At 40.9% G+C, this 12704-nt stretch overlaps 1 protein-coding gene across 3 annotated transcripts in view; it reads right to left on the bottom strand.

Annotated features, from left to right (window-relative positions):
• Nucleotides 1-12704, bottom strand: part of LOC144756098 (vitellogenin-A2-like) — a 607161-nt gene that overhangs the window by 133309 nt on the left and 461148 nt on the right. The gene's annotated exons all lie outside the window — the stretch shown is intronic.

Raw genomic sequence — 12704 nt, 5'->3', positions numbered from 1 at the left:
TTGTTGTCCAGAGATTTTCATTTTTAATTTGTGTTTTTGTATCATTAGAGAAGTAATTTAGCTTGGTAGACATTGCCAATTCAGGCTGAATTTTTCTGGATGATATTTTTAACCATGGAGGATGTGTTGCAGTGATAATGTAAAATTTCAGGAACCATGAGACCTATATACTTCATTTTGGTGCCAAAACATAGGTTTTGGGGGTCAAGTAGCCTTAAAGAGACAGAAAATAACTCCTCAGAGCAACGCTTTGGCCATTGTCCAAAATGGCGGCTTTATAATGATGTGCTTTAGCCATTATATTGGTAATTTATTTTAATATTGTTTTTGTTTCAGGTTTTCTGTTTATTCAAATTTATCAACAGGAGGGAAGCAGGTGGTAGCAGAGGAGGTCTCCCTCCTGACAAAGTGTTGCTAACTACAAAGTCTGAGGACTCCTTCAACAAAGAAAAATGTGTCATATGACAAACTAATCTGAAAGAAAAGCTAACATCAACTGCGGCTGGACAGAAGAGAGTTTGCGATGCTGCTGAAATATGGCAAGACAAAGCTAATAAAAGATTGAAACTGATGGGTGAAGAGGATAACATTTTTGATCATTGTAATAACAAGTGCTATAAGTTGTATAAAATGGAAAAAGGCCTGAAAACACTTATTAAAAAAATTGCAGAAACCAGTGAAACACAAGAGAATCCGAGTCTTCTGAGAAAGTGATGGCAGCCAAGTTCAATGTCAATCTACTTAGAAGATAGATGGCTACCTGGAGGAATGTGGCTCACTGATTAGAGCGGCAGACTCTGATGCAGAGGTCTGGCCCGGGACCAGGGTTCAATTCCTGACGCGGCAGGGTCCTGAGCCCAAAATGTCCGGACTCGATAATTCTCGCCTCGGTGCCTATTCTAATCATGGGGTCCCACGCTGCAACTCTGGGCAATAGTTGCTTAATCTCCACTACGGCGGCCCACCCGCTGCGGGGTGCCTGGCTTTCACCCTGGGGATACCCAGTAGGGGTTATCTCACATGAAAAAGCCAGGACGGGTTCCCAAGGCAAGCGCCTTGATGCCTTCGGGTGATACGTGTGCTATATAAGTCGCAATACATTTACATTTACCCCTCATCCACCTCCAACAACTGATAAGAAAGCAGAGGACATTCAATGTGTTATCTGTGGTTTAGCCAGAACAAGGGCCAAAGGGATTGGCAAAAGAATAAAGTATAGAGTATGTGAGTCTCAAAGGGCAAACATGTTTTTATCTGCAGCTAGTTTCTTACAAGATTATGTTTTCAGCAGAGTAGCTGATCTAAAGAGCCAAGTGAATGTATTTGCAGCAGATTTGCATGCCCACCCAAACTGCATGAGTGCATACATTAAAAAAAATATGAAACTAAAATAAGCTCCCAGCAGCAACGTAACCACCAGCCTTCAGTTAAGTGCACTCTTTGTAAAAGCAAATGAAGTTTTAAAGCCACACTTGAGTGCTGGCTACGGGTTCATACTCCGTGAGATCGGAGAAAAAATGGTCAACATTGAAGAAACTGTATTAATCCATAATATTAAAATGAACGAATTCTGTCATTGTACATTCTCACCAGAAAAATGTGGTGAGAATGTACAATGACAGAATTCGTTTTGTCAGTCTGACAAAAAAAGGAGCCACTTATGGTGTTCTCAGCTGATTTGACTCATGAAGTTCTTGCTGCCAAAATAAAATCACTAGATGCAGTAAAATCAGCAGAAACCATTTTAAGAAACGTTCTTAAAGATTTCGATTTTAGACTTAATGACAAATGTTGTGATGTTTCAGGGCTACACAAATCATAATAGTCAACAAGAATGGATGATGTCATCTTAAAAGTTTTTACAACATTGTTGAATATCACCAAAGCAAAACTGTTACAAACTAAAGTTCTTGAGATCAGAACCGAAGCCGAGAACATTGATGATGACTATGAACATATATGCGAAGAAATAGAAAAGAATCCCATGAACCGACAGGCTTATGCTGTGCAAATGTACTGTATTTTCCAAATCATGTTTTCTGAATTAAATCACGGCAAAAAGAAAACTCTGCTACACATGATGACTGCCCACCCAATCCATGACAATTGCAAAAGTAGAGAGCTAATCACTTCATTAAATAGGATTTGTGTATCAACAAGTTATAATGGCATAGTACGGAGCAGGAACTTGTTAGTAGCTCATGCTGTACAGTGAATCCGACTGCACACCACTTACAAGTCACTTCACCAGGAAAGGATTTACAATTGCTGCTCTTGATAATTTTCATTTTGAAGACAGCTCTTCTTGTCTGGAACATGCAGCACACATGGTGCTGCCATGGTGCTTTTTCAAGACTGTACCAATGAAGTAGCCGCTGAAAAACATGCTGTGTCAGCTGATGGCATAAAAAAACAAAGCTGCAAACTTATAACCCAAATGCGTTGCCAACATGAGCGAAATCACTGCAGGCCATTAACACGTCCCAGTCTACCAGAAAGTTTCAAAGTGGCTGAGGACATGGATCTTCTTCTACCTGATGCTGCGGTCCACAAAGCTGAATTAACTGAATTTATCATATTGCTTATTCGGTGCGGACTGAAGAATGACGAAAAGCCAGTTCCTCCATGGGCTGGAATTCATGCTCTGATCTCCCAGAATACCGTTGCACTGCAGAAGGTTGTGTTTTTATCAGTAATACCATTTACAATCAAAACTATACAACAGTATACACAGCTTTAGATAATATCCAAAATGTGTATGCTCAGCTTGAAGACCAGCCTATCCTGCTAATTTTCTGCAGTGAAAGTGTTTTCTGTATTATAGCGGACATTTTTATGAGAAATCCAGTAGAATTCGATGATCCTTATCCAATGATGAGTGTTTTGCACATTTCAAATATTTTGTTGAGGTTTGGTTAAAGTTATCTCAATGAAGTTATCTCAAAACTGAAATTGTTGTTTTAAATGCTTACTGGCACAGTGTAGTCATTCCATAGGCCTTTCCATCCACGGTCACTGACCTTCGCGGTCCTCGCCTGTTAGAGCGGCCCGCAGCATGTTCAGATCAGCCTTCTAGTTGTTGACTCAGAGGGGATAAAAGGAGCGCTGGCACGTCCGCACAGTGGGCGTGCCATCGGCGTGCCAGCGGCACCTTTCGGCGCCCAGAGTGCGCCCAGCGCCATAATCCCTGGTTGTTCGGGGTGCCACCCCCTCAATAGAGCTCAGATCATGGCACTAAGGAAAGGTGAGTTCTGCATGCCAAAAATGTGCTTTATAGACGAGGGTTGGGAAACGCTTATATGCACTCACTGTGGTTTTCGGGTACCTAAAGACCCAGTTGACACTGCGGGTGACAATACAGGGGGGAGAAGGTACGTTGATAAGGCCAAGACTGATACGCCCTCTCTAGATAACATCAATGTTACTGACAGCGTGAACCGTCGAATCTGCAATGGGGGGCTATTGCAGGCACCGCATTTAAAATGTCTGATGCTAAACATCAGATCCTTGAGTAAGCATAAATATCAGCTTGAATACCTGTTCCAGCCTTCTATGCCGCATTTAGTCTTCCTGACAGAGACATGGACCAACCAGTCTTCTGACCCGGATTGGAATAGTGAGCTTCAACCTGGGTACTGTATGGTTAGTCAAGATAGGATGGGCAGTGTAGGAGGTGGGATAGCCATTGTCTAGCGTGATCATTTGAAAGTGCATATAGAGCCCATTATACAGCTACCTGCGGAGGTAATGCATTTTACATTGAAAATCAATAACCTCTCCACCTTTCATGGAATACTTCTCTATAGGCCGCCGGACCCTAGAGCCCCTTTCTCGCAGGCGCTACAGACTTTGCTTGAATCATGTATAGATTCCAACTCATTCATTATTCTGGGGGACTTCAACTATCACCTGCAACTTAACAACAACTCAGATACCAGCCGGCTGCTTGATATCCTTGCTGGTTATGGCTTTCATCAAAAGATGATGGGCCCTACACATTCGGCAGGTCATACACTTGATGGCATTTTTGCCATCAATCTGGATGTTACTTTAATTAACACGGCGCCCTTCCTAAGGACTGACCACTTTGTGATTTACTTCAATATTCAGTTTTCACCATCAACCCAGTTTGACAAAAATAAACCAGCTAGTATTAAAATTCGATACTGGAACAAAATTCAAGGGACTGATTTAGAGCAAGCCCTGAATAGTTGTCCACCTATCCAGGATTTGGACAACAATGAGGCAGCTTGCCAGTTTAATAAATGGATAGCAGCAGCAGTAAACATAGTGGCCCCTGAGAAAGTTATTAAACTAAGGAGAGTGCAGGCATCATCGCCGTGGTACTGTCCGCAGTTGAAAGAGTTGAAAGTTATATGCAGAAAAGCCGAACATGTATCGAGAACTGAATATAGTAGGGAGCATAAGATATCTTACACTAGAGCGTTACAACGGTACAAAGAAGCCATTATACTTGCTAAAAAGAGTTATTACTCAACAAAAATAAAGGAATCCAACAATACCACTAAGGAACCTTTCAAAAACATTCAAGTGTTATCACAACCACGACAGAACACACGTTTTATCCCTGACTCCGCTCTATGCACCAAAATGGCGAATTTCTTTCAAACTAAGATACAAACGATCTATGAGGACCTTCGAAGTACTAGGCAAATTACACTGGCCAAACCACTATGACAGAGGTCAAGTCACAGCATTGTCAATTAAATATACGTTTAGCACACTGTCTCCTACTGAAGCAAACAAACTCCTGTTATCTACTAAGTCAGGATCCCAGAGGGATCCGTGTCCCCCTATGGTCATGCGTGTGGTGTCGGGGGCTGTTAGTAGCCACTTAACCCCATCCTAAATCATGTGATACAATTGGGGTTCTATCCACTAGTCTAAAAATAAGCCTGTATTAGACCAATTCTCAAGAAACCTCAGTTTGATCCACTGGACCCAAAGAAATATCGACCTGTTTCTTGTCTGCCGATTGAAGCCAAAATTCTTGAGATGTCAATAAATCAGGAGTTGTCAACCTACCTAGACACCAACAACTTGTTGGATGTAAGTCAGCATGGATTTCAGTCAGGCCATTCGACCGAGACCACGCTAGTCGTGGCAACAGAGGATATTCGGAGACAGGTGGATGGGGGGACAGCGATCCTCATCCTCCTCGACCTATCGGCAGCATTTGACACCGTGAATCACACGATGTTAGTGCAACAGCTGAAGGCGGTCGAGATTGGGGAGGCGGCTCTGTCCCTCCTATCATCTTTTCTAGAGGACAGGGAACATACTTTGTACTGGGAAAATCTACAGTCTGAAACATTCCGCCTGCCTTGCAATGTCCCACAGGGATCGGCATTGTCTCCAACTCTATTGAACATCTATGTCACCCCTCTTGCCAGTCTCATCAGACAGCATAGATTCTCGTTTGTATCTTACGCAGATGACACACAGATTATAATCTCTGTATTTCATCAGGTAGCGTCGGCGGTTGCAAGCTTTCGTGCATGTCTGACTCACATCATGAGCTGGATGAGTAACAACTAAGCTGGATGAGAAACAACTATCTGATAATAAATACGGATAAGACGGAGGTGATGGAGTTTGGTGGCGACCCGTCCCTGTGGGACCCTAGGGACCCTTTCTGGTGGCCAACAGAGGCTGGCATATGTCCTATACTATCCTCTTAAGTTAAGAACTTGGGGATCATAGTCGACGAACAACTGGGCTTTGCGTCCCAGATTAACTGCACTACCTCCACCTGCTTCTACATCTTGAAGTTACTCAGGAAGGTGCTTCCTTTTATTCCATTGGAATTAAGGAAAACCATGGTAGTGGCTCTAGTTTTATCCTGGCTAGACTACTGCAATGCCCTATTTTTGGACATTGCCAAGACACAGAAGTCTAAATTGCAGTCTATTCAAAATGCTGTGGCGCGGCTACTGTTGAACATACCCAAAGGCCACCCTACGTCGGATGCCATTAAGTCATTGCATTGGCTTCCAATACAGCGGCGCCTAGAATTTAAGGCCCTATGTCTGGCTCATAAGACACTTTATGGCGGAGGGGCTGCAGACCTTCGTAAAATCTTCCATTGGTACACCCCCACAAGAAGTCTTAGATCAGCCAATTCTGGCCTCGTTTCTGTCACGAAAGTCCGCAGAGCCAGATAGGGTGGTAAGAGTTTATCACATGGTGTGGTTAGGCTGTGGAACCAACTACCTATCACAGTCAGACTTCAACCAAATAGGACAGTGTTCAGGAAACTAATAAAAACTTGGCTGTTCCCCAGGACCTAAGGTGTCGGTTTTGTGAATATTGGTCCTCCCTCTCTCTCTCTCTCTCTCTCACCCCAGCGCCGTGACGCTTCTGCATTTGTGCGCTCTATAAATGTCAATCCAATAAAATCCAATGAGGCATAGACAATGCACTTATTGAGGCTGAAATCTCGGGAAGCAAAACTGACCAATCAGTATTGAGCAGACCTCATTATGTTCATTAGTTACAAGTAAGACTCCCGGTTTTATGGTATTTATTTCTTTGCCACTTCCGTCTGTATTTATCCATATTTATTTTTTGGGCATTTTTTCAGTATTTATCTACATTTATTTTTGCCACAAGCAAAAGACGACGCTACAGCTAGTATTTTTCCACATTTATTTTCAATTGACAATTTTATTAATTTTCTAGTGCAATATAGACTATATTGTACTAGAAAACAAATAAAAAATGACGTCATGTGTTTGCCTACACTACAGCATAGTAGATGATCTATGTTGTACAGTTTAGGACAAAAAATGATAGATATTGGATGGGTAGATAGTGGGCTGTGCTGCTTCGCCTTTCTCTCTCTCCTTCCTCCTTGACTATTTATCCCTTACTCCTAAAGGTGACGCAACATCTCCAAAAGATTGTGCTTCAAATCTGATGGAGTTTCTTGCTGCGCGAGATAAAGCTGACAAGTCCCACCTGAGTACTTCACAGGTCTATAAAAAGACCATTGACATGTTAACGAGGCTTTGTTGTTTATTTCACCCCTTCTTACCAGACTGGGGGCAGTGCCTACCCCCTGTGAGAGCTGCCTTTTATATGCGACACGGGTGGGAGCTACGTGCCCATATTTTTTGTTAATTTAAACAGAAACAGTTACGGTGCAGTCTGCGAAAGAAAAGAAACACAGCCCTGAGATGCCTGGTCTGAAAGGAAACGGGATGGGTGCTGTGAAGCCGGGAGAACAGCAATCTTAACAACGCATGTGTCAAATGGCTAATGATGAACGGCTAGAAACCCACTGCAGGTAAAGAGTTTGAAACAGACGTTCTAGACAAAGGAGAGGAAATCCGCCCTACGAAATGCTAGGCTGAATTGAAATTAATGGTGGCATCGTTGAGAGGCTCGCAGGCATGATTGTTGGCAGTAAAGGGGGGGGGTCTCAAACTCCTAACACAGCTGGCAAACATATTTCAAACAGTGATGTATGCTGTACTCAAGGGCTTTTGAACGCCAGCCCTACTATATCAGGATGGACTTGGCTAATACCATTTTTTGTGACAAAATGTGCTAGTATTTTGCTGTTTATAAATATAAATACAGACAAAGGAAATATACATTTCCGTCTGTATTTATGTGCATAAATCCGTAAAAACGGCAAACCGGGAGCCCTAGTTACAAGGTATGCTCATCATACCTGAGGCTATAGAAACATTGTGTTGGAATCCTTTCTGGAACAAGAATGATAAATTAGGTTTTGCATACCTTCTCTTAAAAAGGCACAGGGTGCACGTCATTCAAAAGACATAATGCAAAGCCAGGCAATGTTAAATACACTCAGTTCAAAATCAGAAAACCTGAAAACCAAATTCATAGACTTTGCCAAAAAATGTGAAGAAAAATCAGAACTTTGCAAGTACTGGAGAAATGTTTCACTCATGATAGCTCTAGTAAAAAACTTGGTACATGCTGGTCAGGAAGGTGATTGGGATATGCACGCGAAGCCTGTGGAGTCACTGATTACTGTGTTTTACTAATTCTACCTGAACTATGGGTCCTAGTATTTGGAAAGAGTAAAGAAGCTAGAAGTGGAACAACCATACCTCTACAAAAACTTTATCCAAAGGCATTTTGTGGTGAAAGACAAAGCGGAAAGGTTCAATGCAGTGGCTCCAGATATGAAACTGGAACGGCCCATCCAGAGATCACAGAAAAGCTTCACGGGAATTGTTGGTCAGACACGTAAACGTGAATATGTTTAAAATGTAGTACTTTCTATTTGCAATATTTAAAAAGAGTTGACAAATTAAAAATTTATGGACCATCATGAAACTGCTTCTCCCTACGAACTTGTAGGAAATAGAGGGGAACATTTCAATAAACATGTTGACAACCTTCTTCATTTCATGCAGCAGCAAGGAAACCCCTTTGAAATGACTGAGCCTGTACGACTACACAACTTTGTAACCAAACATATGTTGATAACGATATAAAGACATGTCTAAAACAATATGCAGAACTGAAGCAGGAGAGATTTGTATTGAAAGAGAAAAAACTGTTTGACATAGTCAATAAAGCTAAACGTTCATGCTTTAATTGTCATAGGAAGAGTTTCATCCAACCAGCCACTACAAAACAGGTTAAAAAAAAACAACTTTCGCAAGCACATAGAAAGATGGATGTGGCAAAAAAAGGGGTGAATTTATCAAGGAAATTCTGTAGCATGATCTTCTTCACACAAACATATTATTTGATGGAGATGCTGCAACCTAACCAGTGAAGCACAATCTTGTACAGGAACTTGAAAAAACTTTTACTGGAAGAATGTCAATTCGAAAAGGTGCCCGCATTGAAAAGTGCTGTTGTTGTAGACTATATTTCACAATTGCGAATGGTCAAGATGTCATCCATGCAAAATTTCGGAGAGGTTGTTCAGACTGTTCTACAGATATCAAAGTCAGTGTGCACCTTGCAAGAATTGCACATTGTTTTTGACAGTTAGAACTATCTGTCAAAGAATGTGAGAGAATCAGACGAATGTCTACAAGTGGAACAGCTGAACTTGCCTGCATCAAAAATTCGACACCTATACCCGTGCAACTTGATAAATTCAGGTCATCATCATCGAACAAGATGAACTTGGAGATGTTAACTCACCAAAACATTTCTGAAGCCTCAGAGAAAACTAAATTTCCAATTATTGCAAGTGGAATGAATGTCAAAGAGGAGTTGGTGCCTGCAGAAAGATATTCAATAGGCAAAGGCCATGTTGTTTAAGAACTTAACAGCATATTGGAGTAAGCTGACCTTCGTGTTGTGTCACATGTTGAGTGGACTGTTCAAAATGGTTCCAATCAAGTCATTCTACTGTCAAATGACACAAATGGTATTTTTTTGCTACTTAGATTTGTTGCAATGTTCATAAGTCATGGATTGTCAGAGTTATGAATACGTTATGGTACAGGCGAGAAAAGACACTTAATCCCTCTTCATATTCTGTACAATGCACTTGAGCCAGAGATGCACAGTGTTCATAATTCTTGGGTGATGATACCATGAGCATATTGGTACAAAGCTTGGAGCTTTAACTGCTGAATCTTTGACATTCCTAAAAGGATTTTCCGAGACAGATGAAGAGTGTGACTTTATAGACGTAGAAAAATACCTTGTGTGTATGTGGAAAATTAGTTCTGACTGTCACACATTTGGCGATCTTCGGTAAAGTGAGTTTAAGAGATCAGTCTGGTCAATTGACCTTCTACCAACATCTTATTCTGAGCATGTACACTTTAAAAGAGCGTTCTACTTGATCAGAAGATTTGGAATTGTTTTGGATCATGCATATGTAGGGAAAGATCTGTGTGAATTTGGATGAGAAAATATTCATGGGGTGCTAAAACCTATGGCATTTCTAAAGCCTCTGCCCAAAGAACTTACACATATATCATAAACTTTGTTTGGTGTATACATAAAAGGATTAACAACCTTTATTGTTAGTTTCATTTCTATATATGTCTTGTCTTCCTCTATTATTGTGGCCATTTTGGAAAATGGCGGAAGGGTTGCTCTGAGGAGTTAATTTCTGTCTCTATAAAATTACTTGACCCCCAAAACCTATGTTCCTGAAACATTACATCATCACTGCAAAACATCTGCTATTTTTAGAAATGTCGAAAGAAAAATAGGGACTGGATCAGCTGAGTCCGCCCAGGCTAAATTACTTCTCTACTGATCCAAAACACAAATGAAAAATGAAAATTTCTGGGCAGCAATCTTTTTACATACGTATATCAGGGGGCAGGGATTAACTAGGTGTAGTGGGTGAATATCCGATGATGAAGCATTCCACTGGTGGTACCAGTGGATGAGGACCCTACTAATGTATCCATACGATAGATTTTGCTGTATTTTAAATTAGTAATCACATGTTATGATTGATGTGAAATGATAATATTTAAAAATATGTTTTAGATAATTAGCTTTGAATGTTGTTATGTATAAGGGATACAATTATATTTTTTATAGTGACAACAAATATATAGTTCCATGTTGTAGCATTTCCTTATATTTAACTGACAATGATTTTCAAGCCGGTGCACATTCATTCGGATAGATGCAACAATAGACAAAATGAAGTAAGAGAATTAAAAAGGAAAATAAAATGTCCAAACAGTAACTCATACAGGGAGGTTTCACTACCCAGGTGCACCGAGATCCAGTCATCGTAAATGTGAGATTTGTCTGCAAATAGATTCCAGCCCCACTTAAAAATTCTACCCCTAAACTGTCTGCATTAAGGCGGGATTGAGTAACAGGAGGATGGATTACATGGTACACCAGGCATGGAAAGGGGATGCTGTACCTAAATAGGCACATTGCCCATTAACTATTTCAGTCCTTACAACTGCAACCTTTACTTTCCCTCTCATCTTTTTAAACAGGTGATTTCATATCTCGATTAATCCCTCAATGCTCATTTACTTCATCCTTCCCCATAGGAATGACTTTAAATTCAATTCAATTACTCAACTAATTTATTCAGCAACTATTCCAGCAACAGGGCATCAATTTTGTCAAGAATATAGAATGTTAGCCTCCTAGTTGTTTAACAGAGGTTTATAGTGAAACTAGTGTTGAACACTGGGAAGTCAACTGACAGACCGCTGTTGGCCATAAATATCAGTGTATCAGACTTATTTTTGTCAAATTAAAAATAAGATTTTGAGAATTTACAGTAAATGTTTCCGCATTGTAGCCTTCTAAAGTACTGGCAACACTTTTCATAAAAAAATGAAATCCCTCATTTTAGTCAGTTATTACAGTGCCCTCCATAGGAAATGTTGTCAGGTTTACAGCACTTTCCAACAACATGTCATTCAGTAACATCTCACACTTGCCACCAATAAAAAATGTTAGCATTCCTATTGTTTGTTAAAATTCTGTGGTGAAGCTGCAAGTAGAACACTTCAGTTTTGTATTCACAAGTGTAGCAGTACTTTAGCTGTGTTTTGTTAGAGTGAATTTCAGAAAGTTTTTTAAAATATATTTTAAGGTATTTTAATTTCTGGAATTTTTGGATGATATACATCTTCTACCTGTAAACCTCTTTGGGCTGCTAAATCCCACTGCAGCCAACCTGTGTGAAGCTAATCACCACTGCAGAAGGTCTTCAGCCTTGGCATAAAACCAAGTGCAGGTGGATAACACCTCATGCACACAGATGCAGTGGCTTGCAACAGGAACTGGCCAGTTGTTCCCTAGGGTCAGCCTAATTGCTTTGTGTTAAGCCCTTCATAAATACATGGCCTTGTCCCTTTTAAACTGCTAATATTATTAGTATTGAAATAGTATTATTAATAATATTGTTAATACTATTATTATGATTGTTATTACTATTAAAGGCATTATTATATACTGCTTTTTAATGTTATTGTCTTGTTTTGATTTTTTTACTATCATTTTTAAAATATTGTTGGTACTTTTTAGGTCTCGGCTAGCGTAGGCTGCGCACATGCGCAGTCTCGCTGGCGAGATTTATTGATATAGAGTAAGTTTCACTAGCGAGGTTAAGCTCACCCCTCTTTTCCTTTGGCTGGCGTCACCGTTCATGCTAAACGGTGGCCAGCCATTGGAAAAGAGGTGTTAGTGCTCTTTTCTCTTTTGAAGCCGTCCCACATGGACTAGCTTCCTTGACGTACTGCTGGCGTAAACGCTTTCTTATCTTCTTTATGGGTCTAAATAGATGGCCCCATAAAGAAGATAAGAAACGTTTTACTCCAGCAGTAAGTCGGGCTCTAAAAGAGAAAACAGCACGCCGTGGCATGCTACTTTGGCTTTTCTTTTAATGTTTCAAGTGAAGCGCGGGTGCCGCGGCTGCCTGGCGAGCGCTTGTTTGTTATTACCAAGAACTTTTACTAGTTTAGTTAGAGCGAAGTTTGTTGTGAGTGACAGTCGCACAGTATATAACATTGTCTGCGTTTCAAGCCTCGCTCTGTCTTTGGATGAACGGTTCTACAACGGGGTGGGGTTTCACAGGCATGGATGCCATTGGACGGCCAGACCAGAGGGCTCGGGGCGGGAACATGGCAACCAGAGCTGTAGTGGCAATGGTGGAAAGAGAAGGAGGCTGAACCGAGCAGTGAAGGTACTTGTGCGACTCGGCGCGAGGGAAGGTGGGGAGAATACAGACTCGCAGCCTCAAT

Source organism: Lissotriton helveticus, chromosome 1_1 (assembly GCF_964261635.1).
Source record: "Lissotriton helveticus chromosome 1_1, aLisHel1.1, whole genome shotgun sequence".
Classification (NCBI taxonomy): Eukaryota; Metazoa; Chordata; class Amphibia; order Caudata; family Salamandridae; genus Lissotriton; species Lissotriton helveticus.
Note: the sequence above shows the minus strand (reverse complement) of the source record. Positions and strands in the feature narration are given on the sequence as shown.